Genomic DNA, 19768 nt, shown 5'->3' with positions numbered 1-19768 from the left:
CCATCCTCCTCTATTACAAGTCCGATAGGATTGAATGCTAGGATCACAACTCCCATCCTCCTCTATTACAAGTCTGAAAGGATTGAATGCTAGGATTGAATGCTAGGATCACAACTCCCATCCTCCTCTATTACACGTCTGATAGGATTGAATGCTAGGAACACAACTCCCATCCTCCTCTATTACACATCTGATAGGATTAAATGCTAGGATCACAACTCCCATCCTCCTCTATTACAAATCTGATAGGAGTGAGTGAATGCCAGGATCACAACTCCCATCCTCCTCTATTACAAATCTGATAGGAGTGAATGCTAGGATCACAACTCCCATCCTCCTCTATTACAAGTCTGAAAGGATTGAATGCTAGGATTGAATGCTAGGATCACAACTCCCATCCTCCTCTATTACACGTCTGATAGGATTGAATGCTAGGAACACAACTCCCATCCTCCTCTATTACACATTTGATAGGATTGAATGCTAGGATCACAACTCCCATCCTCCTCTATTACACATCTGATAGGATTGAATGCTAGGATCACAACTCCCATCCTCCTCTATTACCCATCTGATAGGACTGAATGCTAGGATCACAACTCCCATCCTCCTCTATTACACATCTGATAGGATTGAATGCTAGGATCACAACTCCCATCCTCCTCTATTACACATCTGATAGGATTGAATGCTAGGATCACAACTCCCATCCTCCTCTATTACCCATCTGATAGGACTGAATGCTAGGATCACAACTCCCATCCTCCTCTATTACACATCTGATAGGATCGAATGCTAGGAGCCAACAGAAACTCTTCTCATTTAAGATTCTTCTACAAAGCCCAACACCATAAAGTTTATATCTCCTGATTTAGTAACAATTTCCTTTTTGTAGAAAGATATACAGAGCAGAGGAGAGGAGTCCTGTGTAAGAAGAAAGGAGAAGTGGACGATGCACTTACTTGCTGCGTATCTCTCCCACACTCCACTCTGCTCTGTGTCTGTCTGTAATGAGATCAGCACACAGAGAGAGGAGGAGGGACCTGTATAGGGAGGGTTAGGTAAAGAGAACTTCCTGTTATGTTATCCTGGTCTTCAGAAGGTCATAATATTTCTATTCTGCTATAATGTTACCATTACAGGTTATCCATTCACTAACATTGATGACTTGCCATGTCTTGTGTTGTGGCTGTGGGAGTGTTAATGTGATGAAAACACATCTCTTCCAGTATGGGGAACTATCTGTGAATGCAATGTCTGTTTGTTACTATGAGTCAGATCTGAGTACTGCACCTGTACCAGGCCATGACTCCAGTCACATACAGGTGCATCTCATAAAATTACAATATCATCAATAAGTTCAATTCTTTCAGTAATTCCATTCAAAAAGTGAATGTCATTTTATAAACTTTTATGAAACTCTTTTATATTGATGTGTTACATACAGAGTGATAGATTTCAAGCATTTCTTTCTTTTAATTATTATGACTTACAGCTAGTGACACCCCAAAATTCAATATCTCAGAAAATTACAATATTTCAGAAGACCAAAAAAAAAAAAAGGATATATAACCACTTCTGGACCAGAAAGGATTTGCCCCCTTAATGACCAGGCCATTTATTTGCGATTTGGTGCTGCGTTACTTTAAATGACAATTGCGTGGTCATGCAATGCTGTACCCAAACGAAATTGACGTCCTTTTTTTCCCCATAAATAGAGCTTTCTTTTGGTGGTATTTGATCACCTGTGTGATTTTATATAAACAAAAATAGAGCAACAATTCTGAAAAACACAAACAATATTTTTCACATTCTGCTATATAACATTCCAAAAAAAATTAAAAAATCTATTTTTTTTTTAACATTTTAGGCCAATTTGTTGTGTGCAACTTATTTTTGATAAGAAAAAAGAAAATCGCAATAAGCGCATTTTGATTGATTTGCACAAAAGTTGCCGTGTCTACTAACTACGGGAAGATTTATGTCATTTTTTTTACTATTAATGGCGGCGATCTGCGATTTTTAGCGGGACTGCGACATTGCGGCGGACAGATCGGACCCCTAACTGACATTTTTGACACTTTTGGGGAGAGCAGTGACATTACTACAGTAATCAGTGCTAAAAATATGCACTGTTACTGTACTAATGACGCTGGCAGGGAAGGGGTTAACACAGTGGGTGATCAAGGGGTTAAATGTGAGCCTAGGGGCGTGTTTCTAACTGTATGGGGGTTGGGCTTTTGAAATGATCATAGGGACCTGTAATCCTGTGTCAGGATTATTGGGGATTAAATAATAGAAAAAAAATGGATTTAAAAAGCTATGTATATTCCATCTTACGCATATAGATTTTGAACAGTGCAGCTTCCATTTTGTTTGGAGGTGAATGAAAGTTCATATATGTTCTTTTACAAAATGTCTCTTACAAGAAATTCAACAGAGATCTTTGTATTCCTTTTGTCATAAATAAGTGATACATTGACATCTTATCAGATAAGACATAATGGTAGTGCCAGACGTTAGTCTGTCTGTAAGTATTGCAACAATGGACAATAGTGTATTCATTAGGTTCATTTGAACTATACAGTAAACCCCCGCTCCATCGCGGTTCAGTTTTTGCGATCCTGGTATATTGCAGTTTTTTTTGTAATGTTATTTTACTATATAAATCATTAAAAATGAAATATTTTTGTGTTTTCCATAGCTCTTGCTATGTCTCTCAGTATCTTTTATGTGTTTAAATGAGTTTCTATTGTTTTAAAAGTGTGTTTAACGACCTTAAAATGCTTTTACACGTACAGTGACAGTAAAAAAAACATGCCTACAATGCATTTTAATAGGGTTTTTCTATTTCGCGGATTTTCACTTTTCGCGGCTGGGTCCGGAACGTAACCCCGGCAATGGAGGGGGGTTTACTGTATATCTTTAAAAATACATTATTCTGTGTGAGAAGATATTATGTCATTATATTATGTAAGACATATACATATTTAGAAATTATCTGTCTACCATATGTTGGGTTTATATTCTTGCTAAATAACAAATCTTACTTAGAATACTTTTCTATTAAGTGTAAGGACATATGTATCTTGTAACTAATTACCTCATTTTAGAGAAGTTTGTAGTCAAGTTTTTATGACCACTTTAGATCTTCCAATCCCAGACACTATGTCTAACGGTAATGGCAGAATTCAAATAATTAATGGACTTTCACTAGCAAGAGGTCAATAAGGTCATCAGATAAGAATATGTTCTAATTAATTATATACCAAATCTAATGAACAGTACAATACTGCCTCCTTTGGACAAGCTACTAAATGCAGTCTTGGGGTAATTTAGTATTTTCCAATATAAATATATATTGTATTAAAAATATAATTATTGAAATGGCATTACTTGCCAGTGTACATGATGGAGATTAGATGGACATTTATGTATGTACTGAGAGTATGGACAAGTTTATATGTTGCTTTGATGATTACTCTTAAATATAGAGAAATCATCCTTTAATTTTATTATCTGATATTGGGCATGATTAAAGAGGTGTGACTATGACCTCACCAGTTAATTGGTAGAATATCCCAACCAATGGGGATAATGTTCCTCCCTCTGGGTTTAACTTATGGTAATTTTAATAGTCCTTTGTTCATACCATATAAAAAGGAGAACCCAGATGTAATAGGACACATTACACTACTGACAACACACCTTACACTTGCAACATACACACTACTACATCCCTCGATATACTCATCTAGACATACTCCATCTTGCTCCATCATTTGTCTGAAACTTGGAGGGAAACCACCATTTTAAGAAGGCATCCATCTTAAGGACTCTGGTAATGACCATTTGAAGCTAGCAGCCATCTTAAGTGTGGTAAATATAATCTTGCTGTGTTTATTTGAGTTTATTCAATTGTTTATTTCCTTCCTTATATGTTTTATATTGCATATTTAAGGGTAATAAGAATTACAATCGCAGCCGTATAAACCATAGTAGATTTTTCTCTAAAAAGCTGATTTTTGTTTTTATACATTTTTATTAATATCAGATTTAGCGCATTAATTGCGATTTTAGTCTTCAATTTTGCATGGCTTATTCTCGCTCCATCTGCAGTGGAGTGACTGTCGGCAGTACGATTCGCAGACAATTGTGGTCTGTTTATATAGAGTACTTACCTATGGTTTATGCTATACCTGAAGAAAAGGTAATCTTGTTTCATTTTCACTTTCATTATTGAGCTACACATCACATTGCAATAATTGTTTGAAGTTTGTATTTTATGTAAAGTTATCTTTTTGTGTCATTTCCATTTTGATCATTTATTGTGAATACATGTCTTGTGAATAAATATTTTTATATATATTCCATACTGTAGACTGTACTCAAAGATTGGTATATGCTTTTAAAAAGAAATTAATCAATTAAAAAGAATTCGCTACATATTGATTTGTGGAAATAAGTTGAGATTCTCCTACCTCACAGATCTTTGCTTATTTACATAAATAGACACTGTTATATTCAGAGCAGTATAAATATTCTGACACCTGTATAAAAGGATCACAGGAGCTCTGTGATCATTCCAGAGAGAAGAACGGTCAGCTGTGTTTACAATTGTGGGTAGCAGGTGGCAATCGGAGCCGCCTGCCCCATGTATCGAAGTCCCCGCTGCCGAGTGGAGGTGGGAGCGCGCCACTGCCGGCACACGCTCACCCCCTAGCTGCAGGCACGAGACCGACGTAGAGCTACGTCGGTTTGCGCAGGAGGGGCTGCCTGCCCCAATAAAACTGTCTGCCGCAGTCTGAAAGTAGTTAACCACATAACGACCGCCCACCGCAGATATATTGCGGCAGGCAGCCGCTGCTGGGCAAAGTGACGTAGGGGTACGTCACTCGCTCAGCCGCCTGTAGGGGGCTAGCACGCGCCCCCGCCCCCGCTCGTTCACAGGCATCCCCGTGCAAGTGACCGGCGGCTCCAATGTCCGCCGGTCATTCGCGAACTCCCGCAGGAGAGGGAGAAAGACAGACGGCTGATGTAAAGAAAGCCGTCTGTCATTCTCACTGATGTAAGTGCAGAGACTATACGATCCTGCTATGTAGGATTGTATGTCTCTGTGGTTACATCACAAGCCACGCCCCCCACAGTTAGAATCATGCCCCTAGGGACACACTTAACCCCTTGATCACTAATAAAGTTAACCCCTTCCCTGCCAGTGTCATTTTGACAGTAACAGTGCATATTTATAGCACTGATTACTGTAGTAATGTCACTGGTACTCCCAAAAGTGTCAAAAAAGTCAGGGGTCCGATCTGTCCACCGCAATGTTGCAGTCCCGCAAAAAAAATCGCAGATCGCCGCCATTACTAGTAAAAAAAAAAAAACAATAAAAATGACATTTTCCGTAGTTAGTAAACGCAATAACTTTTGCGCAAACCAATCAAAATACGCTTATTGTGATTTTTTTTACCAAACATATGTAGCAGAAAACAAATTGGCCTAAAATGTTAAAAAATTTTGATTTTTACATTTTTTTTTTGAGAATTTCATTTAAAAAAATGTGAAAAATATTATTTTTTCAAAATTGTCGTTCTTTTTTTGTTTATAGCGCAAAAAATAAATAAAAATCGCACAGGTGATCAAATACCACCAAAAGAAAGTGGGAAAAAAAGGATGTCAATTTTGTTTGGGTACAGCGCCGCACGACCACGCAATTGTCCGTTAAAGTCACGTAGTGCCGAATCGCAAAATAGGGCCTGGTCTGAGCAGCCAAATCTTCCGGGGCTTAAGTGGTTAATACAGAAATTTTGGCTTACTGAAAAGATTCTCTATGGGGTTTAGGCCTGGCATGTTTGGTGGCCATTTAAGCACAGCGATACCATGATCATTAAAGCAGGTATTGGTATTTTTGGCAGTGTGGGCAGGTGCCAAGTCCTGCTGGAAAATGAAATCAGCATCTCCATAAAGCTGGTCAGCAGAGGGAAGCATGAAGTGCTCTAGAATTTCTTGGTAGAGGGCTGCGCTGACTGTTGACTTTCTGAAAAGTATGTCTATGTACAGTATAGTATGTACTCAATACTTGGTCGGGGCTCCTGCATAAATTACTGCATCAATGCGGCGTGGCATGGAGACGATCAGCCTGTGACACTGCTGAGGTGTTTTGGAAGTCTAAGTTTATTTGATAGCGGCTTTCAGCTTATCTGCATTGTTGGGTCTGGTGTCTCTCATCTTCCTCTTGACATTACCGCACAGATTCTCTATGAGGTTTAAGTCAGGCAAATTTTTTGGCCAATCAAGCACAGGGATAACATGATGATTAAACCAGGTATTGGTACTTTTGGCAGTGTGGGCAGGTGCCAAGTCCTGCTGGAAAATGTAAGCAGAGGGAAGTATGAAGTGCTCTAGAATTTCCTGGTGGAGGGCTGCGCTGACTTTGGACTTGATAAAACACAGTGGACCAACACCAGCAGATGACATGGCTCCCCAAATCATCACTGACTGTGGAAACTTCACACTGGACCTAATGCAACTTGGATTCTGTGCCTCTCCACTCTTCCTCCAGACTCTGGGACCTTGATTTCCAAATTAAATGCAAAATTTTCAACAGTCAGTGATGATTTGTGGAGCCATGTCATCTGCTGGTGTTGGTCCGCTGTGTTTTATCAAGTCTAAAGTCAGCACAGCTCTCTACCAGGATATTCTAGAGCACTTCATGCTTTCCTCTGCTGATGCTGACCAGTAAGGATGGCCTTGCGGTTCGCCCGGCGGTCGGTGCGCGGCAAATTTTGCTTGTTCGCAGCCCGCCAATTTTGCAAACACATAGCGTTGTTTGCGGTGGCCATATTAGTTTACATTGGGGAGAACTTTGACCCATGACACAGCCGTCAGATGGAATGGGACAGCCAATTGAAACATTTCAGCACATGGACATGCCCCCTACCCTATAAATAGACCAGAGCTGGCGGCCATTTCACATTCTGCTTTTTGTCAGCATAGGGAGAGGTTGGCGAGTGCATCAGGGACAGATGGCCAGTGACACAAATCTCTCTGTTAAGATCCACAAAAGTCCTTTTAAGGGCTGCTATTTGGTATAGGTCTGCAGTCTCTTTTCAGTTTAGGGACAGGTATGCTGTGTGCACCAGGGACAGATCGTCAGTGACACAAATCGCTCTGTTAAGGTCCACAAAAGTCATTTTAAGGGCTGCTATTTGGTATAGATGTGCAGACTTTTGGCAGTAGAGGGACAGGTATGCAGTGTGCACATCGTCAGTGACACAAATCGCTCTGTTAAGGTCCACAAAAGTCATTTTATTTTTTTAAACAACATTTTTATTGATTTTTCAACAAATGAACCAATGAACAAGGATTGACATAATACTGTCGGGACCTAAGCAGCCAGGCAACATCATAACACTGATAACAAGGTACTCACTGAAGAGTTAGTCCAGCATTGTATGGGGGGGTAGGGATGGGAGGCATAGGGGATAAAGGAGGAGGTAGGAACCCCAACATGTCCCAATCAACTGCAGTGGAATTTAGTAATTCAGAAAAACAATGCAAATAGGAGGTTAAGTAGAATCAAGTAAATGTAGACTCTCGTTCCGACGACACCCGTGCCTGTGGGTAGAAGTACATTGGGACCTACAAAGGAACAGTATTCCTTGGGGAAAAAAAGTGAGAGGTCAAAGTATCAAAGTGGTTAGGTCGGTAAACGGTCTGGTGGGGAAGGATGACCTTGAAGACACACAGCTCTCGTACATGACCACCAAGTGTCTATTGTGGAGTTGTTGGGGATATTTGTAGGAAAGAAGTCAAATTATCTTGAGTGCAGGACCCAAATGGCTGCTCAGTGGCCAGGAGGCAAGGTGGTACAGCATTAGGAAGTCCGAAGAGTGGTCCGTATAAGTACAGTTAGATAAATATGCAGACCATTTACGGTCAAATTTGACCGAGTTGGGTGATTTAGCAGTTTTGATATCTAAGGATTCTCTGTCGTATAGTTGTTGTAGACCCAATTTCACTTCTTTCAAGGAAGGGGAAGCAGATTGAATACATTTGGCTAGTATGGCTCTCCTGGCTATCATATAGCAGGTTGTCAGCCAGGGTTTATGTGCTGTGATTATCGGGCGCTGCTCTCTAAGGCATGTTTCCAGCAGCACATCGAAATTTCCAAAGAGGAGAAGGTATGGGTTACCATGAGGTGTCAAGCCCTTTCTTTACTGAAGCAACATAAGATTCCACCGTATCCCAGAAGGTGGGAATTGGAGGGCAGAACCAAAGTCTGTGAGCTAGAGATGGTTTGGGTATTGCACAGAGTTGGCAGCATGTTGAGGAGAAATGTGAGCCATTGCGTGTGTATGGAACATAACTACGGTGCATAAGTTTGAACTGTTGTTCTCTCCAGAACTCATTGGTTATGTATTTATGGGTGGCCAGATAGCCGGATAGTATCAAGTTGCGTGCAGCAGGATTCGGGAAGTCTTTATCCCAAGTAGTTGAAGGGAAAGAGGAGTTACATAATGAGGGGAAGGTTAGTAGCTTGCTGTAGATGTCCGAAATTTTGTGAAGGGTTCTGATCTAGGAGCGTGGAAATTAAAGTCAGTTTGAAGCGTGTAGTCCTATGAGGATAAGTCTTAGCAGAAAAACTGACAGCTTGAAGTATGCCAAGGGTATGCCCTTTAGGCAGTTGAAAGCGGGTCAAAACCTCAGTTGCAGGTAAGGGTATACCTGATTCCCGATCAAAAAGTTGTACAAAATTGTGGAGACCTGAATCCTACCAGGTATTAAACATAAAGTGTTGCTGTGCCTGTGGGAATTGGTGATGGCCCCTGATGGGTAGGTGTGAAGTCATTGCAGGGGAGGCATGCATTTTCCCAAGGATTTCTTTCCAAGTAATATTGGTGTCTCGAAGCAGAACGTTGTTCTTAAGGTGCGTTGGGAAAGCTTTGTGAGGGCAGTGCAACAGGGCCGCTAGGTCATAAGGGACTACAACCTGGGATTCTAAGTTGTAGTTCGAATACCTGGAAGTTTTGCCAACCCAATCCAACCCCACTCTGAGTATACATGCGAGATTGTATAGGCGGGCATTTGGAAGAGCAGCCCCGTCCTCCCTCCATGGCAGGTATATTTTCCGTAAAGCTATGCGCGGTCTTCTACCCTTCCAGATAAAGACTGAAACCGCTTTATTTAGTCGTTGGATGTCTTTATGTTTAAGCAGCAATGGTATAGTTTGGAGGGGATAGAGAAGCTTGGGGAAGCCCCCCATCTTATACAGATGACATCTGCTAAAGAGGGAGAGGGCGGCCGCCCAAGTCTCCAATGTTGATGTAATTTTAGAAATAGTGGGAGGGAAGTTAAGGTGATAGATTGACGATGGAGTCCGACCAATCCTGATCCCTAGGTATATGATAAAGTCTCTAGCAATATTGAAAACTGGTGTAAAGGTCCAAGGGTTATGTGTGATATGGCGGAGGGGTAGAATTTCACTTTTAGCAAAATAAATTCCCGAAGTCCCGAGCATAAACGGAATTCTTCAAAGATATGTGACTGAATTTGTAAGCGCTGTAGCCCGGAGCCGCCGCTTCCTTCTCCCTCACATCTGGCGCGGAACCGGAAGTTCACAAAAGACATTTTAAGGGCTGCTATTTGGTATAGGTGTGCAGTGCACTATATAGGGGGTGTAATCCACGTATAATATACTTTGTAATATAGAAAGCATATTATAGTGGATTTGTATTGTGCACTGTGCTGCATTGTGACTGGTGTGGTGAGCGTTGCTGCAGCAATACTACAAACAGTGACAAAAGCACTTTTAATGTATTATAACTGGTGTGATAGACCAGTGGCCCCCCAATACCACATATTGAAGTAGGGTGTTATTTAACAGTATAATTTTCTAAGAGTGTATTGTAGTCCTGCAAAAATTTGGCCTCTTATGCTGCGTTAACTGTGCTACACACAGTGACAACAGTTACTGGCCAAGTATATGTAGAACTGGTGTGATAAAACTGTGGCCCCCCAATACCACAGATTGAAGTGGGGTGTTATCTGAGGATACTTTTATAAGTGTATTTGTGTCCTGCAACAATATTGCCTCTTTTGCTGCATTTACTCTGCTACACACAGTGCCAAACTCACTGGCCAATTTTTCGTACAACTGGTGTGATAGACCAGTGGCCCCCCAATACCACATACTCAAGTGGGGTGTTATCTGAGTATACTTTCATAAGTGTATTTGTGTCCTGCAACAATATTGCCTCTTTTGCTGTGTTAACTCGGATACACACAGTGCCAAACTCCCTGGCCAATTTTTTGAACAACTGGTGTGATAAACCAGTGGCCCCCCAATACCACATATTGAAGTGGGGTGTTATCTGAGTATACTTTCATAAGTGTATTTGTGTCCTGCAACAATATTGCATCTTTTGCTGTGTTAACTCTGCTACACACAGTGCCAAACTCACTGGCCAATTTTTTGAACAACTGGTGTGATAAACCAGTGGCCCCCCAATACCACATATTGAAGTGGGGTGTTATCTGAGTATACTTTCATAAGTGTATTTGTGTCCTGCAACAATATTGCCTCTTTTGCTGTGTTAACTCTGCTACACACAGTGCCAAACTCACTGGCCAATTTTTTGAATAACTGGTGTGATATAAACCAGTGGCCCCCCCCAATACCACATATTGAAGTGGGGTGTTATTTAACAGTATACTTTTCTAAGAGTGTATTTTAGTCCTGCAAAAATGTGGCCTCTTTTGCTGTGTTAACTGTGCTACACACAGTAACAACAGTTACTGGCCAATTATTTGTAGAACTGGTGTGATAAACCTGTTGCCCCCCAATACCACAGATTGAAGCGGGGTGTTATATACCTTTTTCCAGATATACTGCGATTCTCTAGAGACTTTTTGTGATGGTGTTCACCGTCACTGGAATTTAAGGACAGATGGGTGATGGTTTGAATTGCTTCATATTTGTCAGCAAGGTAATTTGTTCCCATTTGCCATGAGGTCTCTGGCCAGGAAGTACAACTCCTAATATGGTCATTCCAGGAAGTTCAATGAGGAGACGGACTGTCTGGCAATGTTGCTTTTGTCTGAGGTGGCTTTCCATTTACCTATTGTCGGGTGTGCTAATGAACTCACCTGTTGTCTGCTAGGGGATGTATTGACACTCAGAGTAATGTGTATTGGGGGCTCGTTAGGGAACCATTGTTCTGTGTCTGGCTATTGTGTACATTGATTGCCCCCTGGGGCTTCTGTCTCATTGCACATAACAGTCCTTCTGGTCAAGCTATCCAAGCTGGACCAATCCCTGCTGACTCATTTTCAAGTCCTCATTTGCATGGCTGGAGAGGACCTGAAGGGGAACTGTGTAATGTTCTGGTACCTTTGGGTACCCTAATTACTCTTTCATAAGTGTATGCGCCCCACCATTCTCTTTTGGTAAGTTGCGCATACACCGCATGTCATCACTGAGTGCCGGAATGGAAGGCTATTTAGATCGCCGGCTCTCACTCACATGTGTTCGTTCAAACTGCTTTGTGCCTTGATGCTAACCTGTCTTGAAGCTCACATGCTTGCAAGCATACCTCGCTGTCGGAACCACGCTGCGCTGATCCCTGTATCCCGCTACCGGATCATCCGCTCTTGCCGAACCTCTCCTCTGCTACATTGCTATTAGTGATAAGTACCCCACAGGGGAAACCTCTATAACCTTTATACTAAAGCTTACACTATCTAGCTCTGCATACTAAGGACTATTACTACATCTGCATTATCTAAGATTGCTAGCTCTTGAGCCTACTACCACCTGTTCTTGCACTGGGTTGATCTCTCTTGTATGTCCACCTGCTACTCTGTCATCTACTACCATACATGATTGCTAAACCTATCTGCATCCCATCTGCTATTATCTTACTTTCAAGAACATTTCCTTTCAAGTGTCTGTCATCTACCATCTCTACCCAACCTGTCTCTTCAGCCTATCATCACTGTGTTACTATATACATAAGTCACTCTAGGAAACATCTTATTGAGTGTGTGTATTTACTTGCTGAATTGAGATCATCCACACATGATGAGTCATTGAGAGTTGGGAATGGTGTCTCAGCGTTTCTCTACATGACTACTGAAGTGGAATATTTCTGCAGCTGAAAATCCACATCATACGTAAAACGCAGGAGCGTTACAAACTGCAGGTACTTTGCAATTGACCAATGGGAGGGCGGTTGTTGGGGGCAGGATGTTCCAAATTCTGTATAAAAGTGTGCTGTGTTCTTCCAATAAATTGTCTTCCTGTTTGAACTTGCATACAGCCTGCTTGGTGTTTATTCTAATGGATTCCGGACGGCACATAGCTGTAGTTCAGATCCCAGATCTTTGGTTGACCGAACCATCAGACGTTGCGATCTGCAAGCTGACTCACTAGAAACAGAGGAGTGTCGGGAGAGCGGAAGCGAGCAAGCAAGGGTCACACTTTTGTCACAGGGTAATTTAAAAAATGACAGGCAGAGGAAGAGGCAGGCTCTTCCACAGGAGTGGTAGGGGTAGGGCAGGAGCAGTAGGCCGGAGCCAAAGTGTGAAGTTTCAGAAGGTGCGTTCGATTACGTCAAAGGACGCACCAGACTTGGTTGAGTGGCTCACTCAGCCTTCCTCTTCTGCACCCTCCTCATCCTCTCTATCTGCATCCTCTTCACTCTCTGCTGTGTGCACCCCCAAAGACACCACCACAAACACCACCACCATATACCCTCCGCTTGAGTCACTTTAATTATTTTCCGATCCATCACATGACATTTGCGATGCGCAGCCATTGTTGGCATCGGATCAGGAAGGGGAGGTAGCAACAGCCGCCACTCAGCAGTCTGACGACAGTACCCAGATCAGCCCAAGGAGGTTGGTCCCCGCTGTTGCTGCCTACTCCGAGATCTCAAATGTTAGTGGTGGGGAAGGTGACGAGGATGATGATGTGTCTATGGACGTCACGTGGGTGGCCACAAGAGAGGAAGAGAACGGGAGTTCAGAGGGAGAGATGGACCAGCAGATAGGGAGGAGAGGCAGGCGGAACCTGCATTGCACAAGAGGTACAAAGCAGACTGCAAATGTATCAGGAGCGAGCCATCAACCATGTACAGTCACATCTGGCACTTCAAGGATGCCGGTATATGGCTCCGCAGTGTGGGCTTTTTTTAATGTGTCCGTTGCTGACAACAGTGTTGCCATCTGCAGCCTTTGCAGTCAACGCATAAGTCGCGTTAAGCCCAACACTCACCTAGAGACGACGCCTTAAGAAGGCAGCTGAACTCCCATCACCGAGCCCAGTGGGAACCACACCATCAGAACCCACAAAGCCACACTCCAGGCTCTCACCGTCCAGCCTCTTCTCCTTCTCCTCTCTCCTCACAATTGTCCTCCTCTCCACCTTCCATGATGCCTTTGTCACGTTGTTCTGGAAAAAGGCAGGCTTCTGTGGCCCAAATGTTGGAGCGTAAAAAAATGATGACGCCGGATAACCCTCTTGCCCAACGTTGACTGCTGGCTTGTCGGAACTGATAGCCCGCTAACTGCTGCCATATCAACTGGTGGACTTGGAGGCCTTTCGTAAATTTGTGGCCATTGGAACACCACAATGGAAGGTCCCAGGCAGGAAATATGTCTCACAAAAGTGCATTCCAGAGCTGTATGGCCATGTTCAGCAGCAAGTGAATATATCTCTGGCACACAGTGTTGGTGCCAAGATACATCTGACCACAGACACATGGTCTAGCAAACACGGGCAGGGAAGGTATATCACTTTTACTGCCCACTGGGTGAACCTTCTGACGGCCGTCAAGCATGTAACCCGTGGCACCCGTGTAGATTTGGTTGTACCGCCATGGATTGCATGCAGGCCTGCCTCTTATTTTCCTCCTCCTCCATCCTCCCTCTCCTCCTCGGCTGACTACTCCTTTTCCGCTGCGGCACCCAAGATCCCCAGAATCTATTCCACATGCCAGGTGAGACGTTGCCATGCTGTGCTGCGTCTCTTGTGCCTGGAAGCCAAGAGCCACACTGGTCCTGCACTCCTTTCAGCTTTGCGTTCACAGGCAGATCAGTGGCTGACACCGCTGAATTTGACAGTTGGTAAAGTGGTGTGCGACAATGGTGCCAATCTGCTGAACGTGCTGAAACAGGGCAAAATAACACACGTGCCATGCATGGCACATGTCCTGAACTTGGTCGTGCAGCGATTCATTGCCAAATACCCTGGGGTCCAGGACGTCTTGCGGCAGGCCAGGAAAATCTCGGGCCATTTCAGAAGATCTTAAACAGCCATGGCTCGCCTTGTTGACATTCAGCGGCGACACAACCTTATTTGTGACTGCGCGACGCAATGGAACTCTACGTTGCATATGCTTGATAGGCTGCTCCAGCAGAAATGTTCAGTTAACGACTACCTGTATGAACTCTGTGGCAGGAGAGGTTCTGGGGAGCTTGGGTTTTTTTCACCTCGCCAGTGGCTGCTCATGAGACAGACTTCTGCGGCCATTCGATGAGATCACCAAACTGGTCAGTCACAGCCAGGGCGCCATCAGTGACATATTAGCTTACGCCTTCTTTCTGGAGCGTGCATTGCGTCGTGTCATTGATCAAGCCGTCAAGGAGCAGGAGCAGGAAGATGAGGAAGTCGCAATATTGGATGAATTCCCAGTGGGTGCTACTCCATCTGAGACAAGTCAACAACAGGAGTCTGAAGAGGAATCAGAGGAGGATGGTGCCGGGGTGGATGAGAAAGAGCATGAAGAGCATGCTTTAAACTTTTCTAGGATCCCTGGTGTTATCCGTGGATGGGGGGAGGAGAAGGAGGATGACATTATCCTGGATGATGAGCTGGAGCCAGGCCACTACACCGCTTCCAGTTTAGTGCGAATGGGGGCCTTCATGCTCCAGTGTTTTAACGGGGACCCCCATATAAAAAGCATAAATGGCAAGGACCAGTACTGGGTGGCAACATACTTAGACCCCTGGTACAAACAAAAAATGGCGGAAATGTTACCAGCATCACAGAGGGCGTTCAAAATGCTTCACTTCCAGGCTTTGCTGCAAGAAATGCTGCATTCTGCTTTTGCGTGCGCTGGCAGAGGAATTTCCAGTCACAGGGAGACAGTTGCGGGTAGCAATTCAACAGCACCTGCAAGAAGAGGGCGGTTTGAAGATGTCTTGGTCAATTCAGATATGAGATCCTTCTTTCAGCCGAACCATCGACAGCTGTACTCTGGATCCAGCATCAGGGAATGCCTAGACCAACAGGTGTCCGACTACATTGGGTTAACGGCCGATGTGGAAGCTCTCAGGAGTGATGAACCCCTGGACTACTGGGTGGGCAGGCTTGACCTCTGGCCAGAGCTTGCACAATTTGCAATGGAACTGATGGTTTGCCCCCCGTCCAGTGTCCTAGCTCATGACAATATAGACTACCTCACATTTATAAAAATGAATGAGGCATGGATCTCTGAGGAATTCAACACATGTGACCAGTAGACCATGTTTCATTGAAATTCCTCATGACAGGCCACAAATATCTGCCAGACCGCCATCCACCCACTACAATTCCAGGTCCTTGTCTTCGCTAAATACACCGACATAAAAGGCATTTCATGTCCATTGAATGCCTAAATTTTTGGTGCCTTTCATGGCCGACAATTATTTTTTCTGTCAATGCCTGATGAACCTTCAGCCACAGAATACTATGTTCTTAGCTGTCAGGTAAACCCATGTGGGCTCATTTTTGGGGCCTATACTGGCCGACACTTACTTATGTATCCTGTGAATGCCTAATGTACCTCCAGCCACCAAATACTATGTCTTAGCTGTCAGGTAAACCCATGTGGGCTAATTTTTGGGGCCTATACTGGCCGACACTTCTGTATCCTGTGAATGCCTAATGTACCTTCAGCCACAGAATACAACGTTCTAAGCTGTCAGGTAAACCCATGTGGGCTACTTTTTGGGGCCTATATTGGCCAACACTTACTTCTGTATCCTGTGAATGCCTAATGTACCTCCAGCCACCAAATACTACGTTCTTAGCTGTCAGATAAACCCATGTGGGCTAATTTTAGGAGCCTTTTATGGCCGACACTTACTTATTTATCCTGTGAATGCCTAATGTACCTTCAGCCACAGAATACTACGTTCTTTGCTGACAGGTAAACCCATGTGGGCTAATTTTTGAGGCCTTTTATGGCCGACACTTCTTTATCCTGTGAATGCCTAATGTACCTCCAGCCACAGAATACAACGTTCTTTGCTGTCAGGTAAACCCAGGTGGGCTAATTTTTGGGGCCTTTTATGGCTGACACTTACTTCTTTATCCTGTGAATGCCTAATGTACCTCCAGCCACAGAATACAACATTCTTTGCTGTCAGGTAAACCCATGTGGGCTAATTTTTGGGGCCTATACTGGCCGACACTTACGTCTGTATCCCGTAAATGCCTAATGAACCTTCAGTCACAGAATACTACGTTCTTAGCTGTCAGGTAAACCCATGTGGGCTAATTTTTGGGGCCTATACTGGCCGAAACTTACTTCTGTATCCTGTGAATGCCTAATGTACCTCCAGCCACCAAATACTACGTACTTAGCTGTCAGGTAAACCCATGTGGGCTAATTTTTGGGGCCTTTTATGGCTGACACTTACTTCTTTATTCTGTGAATGCCTAATGTACCTCCAGCCACAGAATACAACGTTCTTTGCTGTCAGGTAAACCCATGTGGGCTAATTTTTGGGACCTATACTGGCCGACACTTACTTCTTTATCCTGTGAATGCCTAATGTAACTCCAGCCACAGAATACAACATTCTTTGCTGTCAGGTAAACCCACGTGGGCTCATTTTTGGGGCCTTTTATGGCCGACACTTACTTCTTTATCCTGTGAATGCCTAATGTACCTCCAGCCACAGAATACAACGTTCTTTGCTGTCAGGTAAACCCATGTAAGCTAATTTTTGGGGCCTATACTGGCCGACACTTACGTCTGTATCCCGTAAATGCCTAATGAACCTTCAGTCACAAAATACTACGTTCTTAGCTGTCAGGTAAACCCATGTGGGCTAATTTTGGGGACCTATACTGGCCGACACTTACTTCTTTATCCTATGAATGCCTAATGTACCTTCAGCCACAGAATACAACGTTCTTTGCTGTCAGGTAAACCCATGTGGGCTAATTTTTGGGGCCTATACTGACCAACACTTACTTCTTTATCCTGTGAATGCCTAATGTAGCTCCAGCCACAGAATACAACATTCTTTGCTGTCAGGTAAACCCATGTGGGCTAATTTTTAGGGTCTTTACTGGCCGACACTTACTTCTGTATCCTGTGAATGCCTAATGAACCTTTAGCCACAGAATACTACGTTCTTAGCTGTCAGGTAAACCCACGTGGGATAATTTTTGGGGCCTTTTATGGCCGAAACTTACTTCTGTATCCTGTGAATGCCTAATGAACCTTCAGCCACAGAATACTACGTTCTTAGCTGTCAGGTAAACCCATGTGGGCTAATTTTTGGGGCCTTTTATGGCCAACACTTACTTCTGTATCCTGTGAATGCCTAATGAACCTTCAGCCACAGAATACTACATTCTTAGCTGTCAGGTAAATCCATGTGGGATAATTTTTGGGGCCTTTTATGGCCGAAACTTACTTCTGTATCCTGTGAATGCCTAATGAACCTTCAGCCACAGAATACTACGTTCTTAGCTGTCAGGTAAACCCATGTGGGCTAATTTTTTGGGGCCTGGAATGGCCGACACTTACTTCTTTATTCTATGAATGCCTAATTTTTCAGACTGGAATTGGAAATCAATGGGTCTGTAAAGGTTCCGCCAAATTGTGGAATGGACCCTATATGTATTTGACATGTATTTACCGGCTGCTGTCAGTTCTGGCTGATTTAGGGAAAAAAAAAAAAGTTTTTTGCTGTAAAAAAAAAAATAAAATTTTAGGGAAACTTTTCCAATTGCAATGCTTCAGTTATGACATTTTGCATGTGGCGGGACTATTTGTGCACAGCTAGTAAGTCTTTTGTGGCTTCAAATATGACCTAAAGGTTTTTAAAGTTCCGCTCCTATTAAAGTGAATGGGGCCCGCCGCGAACTTGCGGTTCGCAGACATTTGAGAAAATTTTGCGAACCGCCCCGGCCGATGTTCGTCCATCACTATAACTCAAAACATAGCCATTAATGTCTAAACCACTGACAACAAAAGTGAGTACACCCCTAAGAAAAACATTTAAAATTGGGCTCAAAGTGTCAATATTTTGTGTGGCCACCATTATTTTCCAGCACTGCCTTAACCCTCTTGAGTTCTCCAGAGTTTCACAGGTTGCCACTGGAGTCCTCTTCCACTCCTCCATGATGACATCATGGATCTGGTGGATGTTAGAGACCTTGCGCTCCTCCACCCTCTATTTGAGGATGCCCTACAGATGCTCAATAGGGTTTAGGTCTGGAGACATGCTTGGCCAGTCCATCACCTTTACCCTCAGCTTCTTTAGCAAAGCAGTGGTAGTCTTGGAGGTGTGTTTGGCGTTGTTATGTTGTAATACTGTCCTGCGGCCCAGTCTCCGAAGGGAGGGGATCATGCTCTGATTCAGTATGTCACAGCACATGTTGGCATTCATGGTTCCCTCAATGAACTGTAGCTCCCCAGTGCCGGCAGCACTCATGCCGCCCCAGACTATGACACTCCCACCACCATGCTTGACTGTAGGCAAGACACACTTGTCTTTGTACTCCTCACCTGGTTGCCACCACACGCTTGACACCATCTCAACCAAATACGTTTATCTTGGTCTCATCAGACCACAGGACATGGTTGCACTAATCCATGTCCTTAGTCTGCTTTTCTTCAGCAAACTGTTTGCGGGCTTTCTTGTGCATCATCTTTAAAAGAGGTTTCCTTCTGGGACGACAGCCATGCAGACCAATTTGATGCAGTGTGCGGCGTATGGTCTGAGCACTGACAGGCTGACCCCCCACCCCTTCAAACTCTGCAGCAAAGCTAGCAGCACTTATACGACTATTTCCCAAAGACAATTTTGGGATATGATGCTGAGCACATGCACCTACAGTAACTTCTTTTGTCAACCATGGCGAAGCCTGTTCTGAGTGGAACCTGTCCTGTTAAACCACTGTATGGTCTGGGTCACCATGCTGCAGGTCAGTTTCAGGGCCTTGGCAATCTTCTTATAGCCTAGGCCATCTTTATATAGAGCAACAATTCTTTTTTTCAGAACCTCAGAGAGTTCTTTGCCATGAGGTACCATGTTGAACTTCCAGTGACCAGTATGGGAGAGTGAGAGCGATAACACCAACTTTAACACACCTGCTCCCCATTTACACCTGAGACCTTGTAACACTAACAAGTCACATAACACCAGGGAGGGAAAATGGCTAATTGTGCCCAATTTGGACATTTTCACTTAGGGTTGTACTACCTTTTGTTGCCAGCGGTTTAGACATGAATGGCTGTGTGTTGAGTTATTTTAAGGGGACAGCAAATTTACACTGTTATACAAGCTGTACACGCACTACTTTACATTGTAGCAAAGTGTCATTTCTTCAGTGTTGTCACATGGAAAGATATAATAAAATATTTACAAAAATGTGAGGGGTGTACTAGTTTTTGTGAGATACTGTATATCACCTGATGGCTTTCAGACCTTGCACTTGCGTTTGTGCTCCAAGGTGGATCACTGCTAGCAGTCCTCTGGTCTA

General features: G+C 43.6%; 1 protein-coding gene across 2 annotated transcripts in view; it reads right to left on the bottom strand.

The window, feature by feature from the left end:
* Positions 1-19768, bottom strand: part of LOC309564847 (uncharacterized protein) — a 155518-nt gene that overhangs the window by 46989 nt on the left and 88761 nt on the right. Inside the window, exon 1 of one of the 2 annotated variants that reach the window (XM_082269532.1) lies at positions 963-1083. The exons of the other annotated variant lie outside the window; for it this stretch is intronic. The gene's annotated coding sequence lies outside the window, so the exon portion shown is untranslated. Of the gene's footprint in view, positions 1-962; positions 1084-19768 lie in introns of those variants that run through there. 2 annotated transcript variants of the gene reach the window in all.

This window comes from Pelophylax lessonae (assembly GCF_965119305.1).
Source record: "Pelophylax lessonae genome assembly, chromosome: 9".
Lineage (NCBI taxonomy): Eukaryota > Metazoa > Chordata > Amphibia > Anura > Ranidae > Pelophylax > Pelophylax lessonae.
The sequence above is the reverse complement of the archived record's forward strand: the minus strand, read 5'-3'. Positions and strand labels throughout refer to the sequence as shown.